At 39.5% G+C, this 6,023-nt stretch overlaps 1 non-coding gene across 1 annotated transcript; it reads left to right on the top strand.

Annotated features, from left to right (window-relative positions):
• The first annotated feature begins 3,366 nt into the window (after positions 1-3,366).
• On the top strand, positions 3,367-3,514 carry LOC139033196 (small nucleolar RNA SNORA12). The gene has a single exon (XR_011485824.1). It is a non-coding gene; the product is annotated as a small nucleolar RNA SNORA12 (small nucleolar RNA).
• Positions 3,515-6,023: the final 2,509 nt, after the last annotated feature.

The following is a 6,023-nucleotide window of genomic DNA, read 5'->3' as shown; positions in this document are numbered from 1 at the left end:
TAAATGGATAAAATGATGAGAAAAAGGTGCTTTTAAAAAAAAGAAACTAAGTTGTTTTATAAAGAAAAGATAGTCATGGGATTTTTTTAATTGTTATTAAATTAGGCGAGAACAAGACTACTGTAAAAGATAGGGACAAAATTCCCCCAAATCTAGGATTCCACACGCAGAGTGTTTTCAGAGTATCTCAACTTTTCACTTCATTTACAATTCACCAAAAATGGAAACCAGAGACATTGCCTATATGTATGCCTGCACAGTGGTAAAGAATCTGCCTGCCCCCCTCCCCCCAAAAAAAAGAATCTGCCTGCCAATGCAGGAGACTGGGTTAGATCCCTGGGTGGGGAAGATCCCCTGGAGCAAGAAATGGCAACCCACTCCAGTATTCTTGCCTGGAAAATTCCAAGGACAGAGATTGGCAGGCTGTAGTCCATGGGGTCGCAAAGAGTTGGGCATGACTCAGCGACTAAGTATGCATGCAATGAAGAAAACATAGAGCTCTAATCAGTGGCCCAATTAAAACATCAACAAATTAATACCATATTTATTTTAAATTTACATAAAATATTTAGTGTATATATTTATCATTTTTAAAAACAAGTCTCCATTTTAACCATTTTATTTTTTAGATAATCAACCTACTGGTCTGTACTGTACAGGGAAAGAAGTCTTCTGTGCTTCCTGGTGATTGTAACTCTCTCCTACCTCATATAATGAAGAAAACCCTACAAAACTCTTTGATTAATGTTCCATTTTCATCTTGAATTCCATGTGTGATATTTAAGAAAATCCTTCAATTGTCATCCTAAGGAAAAGTGTGATAGTCACATGGAAAAGCATTTATGAGGCAAATCTGTGTACAAGTCTTAGCCGTCTCTCGAAGGCTTATCCAACTATGCCCATCTCTGGACAACTGAGAAAGTTGTGGAGAGTGAGTCTGCCATCTTTGCTATCTCTAAGCAGGTCCCACCTGGACTTCAGATATCACAAACCTCTAGCAACCCTAGGAGTCTGGCAGGATTTAGCGTGGAGGACCTTGAAAACAGCTTCCCAGGTGGCGCTAGTGGTAAAGAACCTGCCTGCCAATGAAGGAGACGGAAGAGACTCGGGTTTGATTCCTGGGTCCGGAAGATCCCTTGGAGGAGGAAAGGGCAACCCACTCCAATATTCTTGCCTGGAGAATCCCATGGACAGAGGAACCTAGCAGGCTACAGTTCATAGGGTTGCAAAGAGTCAGACACCACTGGAGCAACTTAGCACACATGCACGCCTTGTAAACAGTGATCATGTCTTTGTTGCTGTTGTTATTGATAATGTCAATCAATTTAGAGGCTGGGGTCAAGTTGAAGTTGGTTCACCCAACACTCATCTATGATTCAAAGGCTGAGTTGAAATTCACTCATTCTCCTAGATGACCCTAGATGGACAAATTGAGAACTCTCCCTGGACAAGAAGAATACAGAATAAACAGCAATTTACATTTCTTTCACTCATTCAACAAACATTTACAAAGCATCTACAGTATGTCAGGAGCCAGGTATCTAAGATAAATGTGATAGCCTCTACTCTCAAAGAATATAGAGCAAAAAATATACATGTAGGGCAAAAGAAGAAGAAGTGAATTTGCTTAGTCGTGTCCGACTCTTTCCAACCCCATGGACTGTAGCCTACCAGGCTCCTCAGTCCATGGAATTTTTCAGGCAAGAGCACCGGAGTGGGTTGCCATTTCCTTCTCCAGGGGATCTTCCTGACCCAGGGATCGAACCTGTCTCTCCCGCATTCCAGGCAGATGCTTTACTGTCTGAGCCACCAGGGAAGCCCAGAGTTTTTTTGAAGGGAAAATTTTTTTTTTTGACTGCATCATGCAGCTTGTGAGATCTTAGTTCCCTGACCAGAGATGGAACCCGTGTCCCATGCAGAGGAAGCATAGAGTCCTAACCACTGGACCACCAGAGAATCCCCCTCCCTTTTTAGGGCAAACTCTTAAAAGATTGAGGTTTTTTAGTAAATATGATGGTATAGTTAAAAATTCTAATCACACTAGTTTTTGTTTTCAAAATAATTATTTAAATGCTTCTATATTTTTTATCTCCACCTTAATGGAATGAGCCTGAAGCTGAAGCTCTAATATTTTGACCACCTGACGTGAAGAGCCAACTCAGTGGAAAAGACGCTGTTGCTGGGAAAGATTGGAGGTAGGAAGAGAAGGGGACGACCGAGGATGAGATGGTTGGATGACATCACCGACTCAATGGACATGAGTTTGAGCAGCTCCAGGAGATGGTGGAGGACAGAGGAGTCTGGTGTGCTGTAGTCCATGGGGTCACAGAGAGTCGGACACGACTGAGCAACTGAACTGAACTGAACTGAACTGAAGGTTTCTCAACTTTGGCATTATTGACATTTAGTGACTGAACAACAACAATGGAATGAGGAAGACAGATTTGAAACATGTTTCCTTTTTGTCCTGGGTCATCCTTTCCAATTTCTAAAATTCCTTTTTCTCTATATGGTGTAGGTGTGTGTGTGAGGGAGAGACAGACAGAGACAGAGAGAGACAAAGTGGTAGGGGGGTGATTTATAGTTTTTGAAAAGATGGAGAACTTAAAAAAATGTCCTAATACCTGGGGCAAGATTGAAATAAATATGTTTTCACATTATGAAGTCTCATTGTGAGCATGGGGCAAGATTAATTTTAGGCCAGTTCTTGTATATTCTTTACTCCATGGTATTTGAAAGCTGGCTTCAAGTCTCTCAGAAGAAAAGATTAAAAAAAAAACAACAACCCAGTAAGATTCCTTTTCTCCCCATAGTTTCCAGCCTAGGAAGACCAAGGGAACCCCAGGTTTCACACACCCCCAAGTCCAGCCTCTTACTCCCATCTTTTTTGTGTGCGAATTGAGCCGTTGAGGTGAGCCTGTGAGAGTGCCCAGATGCTTGACAGTCAAGGCTTGCTTTAGTGGACCGCAGTGAGTGGGACTCAACAGTTCAGACAGAGACTTTAGTGTCTTCAAGAGATTTGGATTCAATTGTATCAGGAATGGAGCATGTGCTCCACCTGTCAACTTTCAGAGGAAGAACAATCAATCAACACAGTAGCCTGTAGCAGTGATGACACACCTGTTAATTGGGTTTGGAGGACATGTGTCCAGTGGATCAGTCTCCCACACAGTTTGCAAAGGAGACAAAGACTGTTGAGTTGGCTGAAGGCTGTGCAAATCAATACCTGTTCCTGTAATATTAGGATTCACGTGCCGAAATTACAGAGGAATGAGAAGAAAAAGGCCTAATTGTGTTTTGGAACAAAAAGTGAAAAAGTACTATCTACTTTCCCTTTAAGTAAGTGGCTTAAAAAAATGTTCAGATAGTTGTGGTGGTTTTCTTTTTGGCACTTGTGCTGAACTTTCAAATGGTTCCGACTCTGCTACAGATATTATACAGGAGCTGCCAAAGGTTTAATGGCAACGAGATCTCTTTCCAGCCTTTCCTGAATCAGAGATTGGCTCTCAAAGGTGGCAGAAAAAAATGTTCAGATAACTAAACTTCAGAAATGTGGAGAGTTCTAAATTATTTAATTTCCTTCAAATAAAGACCAAATATGGGACTTTCCTAGTGGTTCAGTGGCTGGGACTCTGTATTCCCAGTGCAAGGGGCCCTGGATCCATACCTGTTTGGGGAACTAGACCCCACATGCCACAACTAAGAACCTGCATGCTGAAACTAAGATCCAGTGTGACCAAATTAAAAATAATAATAATAAAATAAATTTAAAAAAAAGACTAAATATTCAACATACAGTTATGTTGTTTCTGTTAATTTTTCTTTCTTCTCTTATGGCCTACACATCAATCAACAGATTTTTCACAGAACCCCTACTATGTGCCAGGCTCTGTGAGTAGTCCATAGGTGCAAGCCCCCTAGGAAATCCTGGGATACAGTGCAAGAAGTAAGGGCTTTGGAATTAGATCTTGAGCTAATAAAAATTTCAGGGTGAAAGTATTTTATGCTACTGCCTTAAGTCTTTTATGCTACTGACTTAATGATCCAGAGGAAGAGAGGAAGGTAAATCATTAGCATAAAATGACTTTACACAGAATTTTGGAATAGCAGAAAGAACTAGGCTAACCACGTTATTTCCTACCAGGGTACTGTAGGGGATCCCGGTTTTAATGAATAAATAAAAATGATATGTAATTATTGTATCAATTGCTTGTATCTAAGTGAGTGCTTCTGGAGTTACTTGATGATGCTTAAAAATCTTTGGTCTCTGAAGTGTATAATGTCTCCTTGACTCTTATCTATATTATTAATTTGCAGATCAAAGTTAACTTGGTGCTATGCAAATGAAAAAACTTCACAGGAAAATTTTAAATCCATATAATTTATAACAGAATTGCAATATATTTTGAGGAAATGTGTCAACGTATCTAAAAGAGACATTATGACTTGAAGCAGCACTATGTGATAGAACTTTCTGAAGTGATGGAATATTCTGTATCTGCAGTGTCTCAATAAGGTTGCCACTAGCTCCCTGTGACTACTGAGCACTTGAAATGTGGCTAGTACAAGTGAGAAAGTAAACTTTACATTTTTGGTTAGTGGCTACCTTATTTGTTGGTATAGGTTTAAAGAAACAGTGAAACTGGATCCCAAGAATCTGAATTCTAGCCCTCTCCTTTTTACCTTGGACAATTCATTTAACCTCTCTGAGCCTCAGTTTTCACTTGAAAATGAGAATATAAATAGTATCTACCTCATAGCATTTGGGGTAAGAGGTACTGAGATAATGTTCAGGTATTCTCTTACTTCCAGAATAAGTGTCAATCGACTACTAAAGTTAAATATGTGGAAAGTGAATAACTCTTTCATATAAAGGGAGTTTCCATTCTTGGAGAGATTAAAAATGCAGTTGACCTTTGAACAATATGGGTTTGAACTGTGTGGGTCCACTTATTGTTTTCAACAGTAAATACTATAGTAATGCACCACCTGTGGTTGGTTTCATCCTTTAGGGCAGATAAGTTACATACTTGGATTTTCAACTGCACAGAGTTGGCCTTCTAACCCTTGCATTGTTCAACGGTCAACTGTACTATTAAATTCATAATTATCCTCGCCATTCAGATACAATATGTAATGACAGTGCTTATAACTATTAACTGCAAGCAACACCATTAGCAATAGCCAGAAATGGTCATGGGTATCAATGTACAATGCCCAAAAGGGTTGGCAGTCAGAAAGCTAAATTTACAGAAACTGAGGTCAACTTCTGTATGGAAAATACATGGAGAACAGAAAAGCAGGATTAAAATGTTAATACAATCACTTTATTATTGCTATAATTAAAGATATAATTCTATTTGCTGGCTCAAAGAGGTTAAATAAACTTATTCCATTTAACTGGGAGAAGCTAAGGCACAAATGAGCACAATAGGCTAGTGGTTAGGAGATTGAATACTTTCACTGGATTTAATCAAGTGAAATAAGACATGAAAATTACTTAGGAAAGGATATGTATCTCCCCTCAAGAAAAGAGGTCAAGGTCAAGAAACAGCAGTTAGAACTGGATGTGGAACAACAGACTAATTCCAAATTGGGAAAGGAGTACGTCAAGGCTGTATATCATCACCTTGCTCATATAACTTATATGCAGAGTACATCATGTGAAATGCCAGGCTGGATAAATCACAAGCTGGAATCGAGATTGCCAGGAGAAATATCAATAACCTCAGATATGAACATGACACCACCCTTATGGCAGAAAGCGAAGAACTAAAGAGCCTTTTGAGGAAAGTGAAAGAGTTGAGTGAAAAAGCTGGTTTAAAACTCAACATTCAAAAAATGAAGTTCATGGGTCATGGCATCCAGTCCCATCCCTTCATGGCAAATAGGTGGGTAAATAATGGAAATAGTGATTGACTTTCTTTTCTTGGGCTCTAAAATCACTGCAGATGGTGACTGTAGCCATAATATTGAAAGAGGTTTGCTCCTTTGAAGAAAAGCTATGACAAACCTAGAAAGCA

This window comes from Odocoileus virginianus, chromosome X (assembly GCF_023699985.2).
Source record: "Odocoileus virginianus isolate 20LAN1187 ecotype Illinois chromosome X, Ovbor_1.2, whole genome shotgun sequence".
In the NCBI taxonomy this organism is placed as follows: Eukaryota; Metazoa; Chordata; class Mammalia; order Artiodactyla; family Cervidae; genus Odocoileus; species Odocoileus virginianus.
This window is presented reverse-complemented; position numbering and strand designations above follow the sequence as displayed.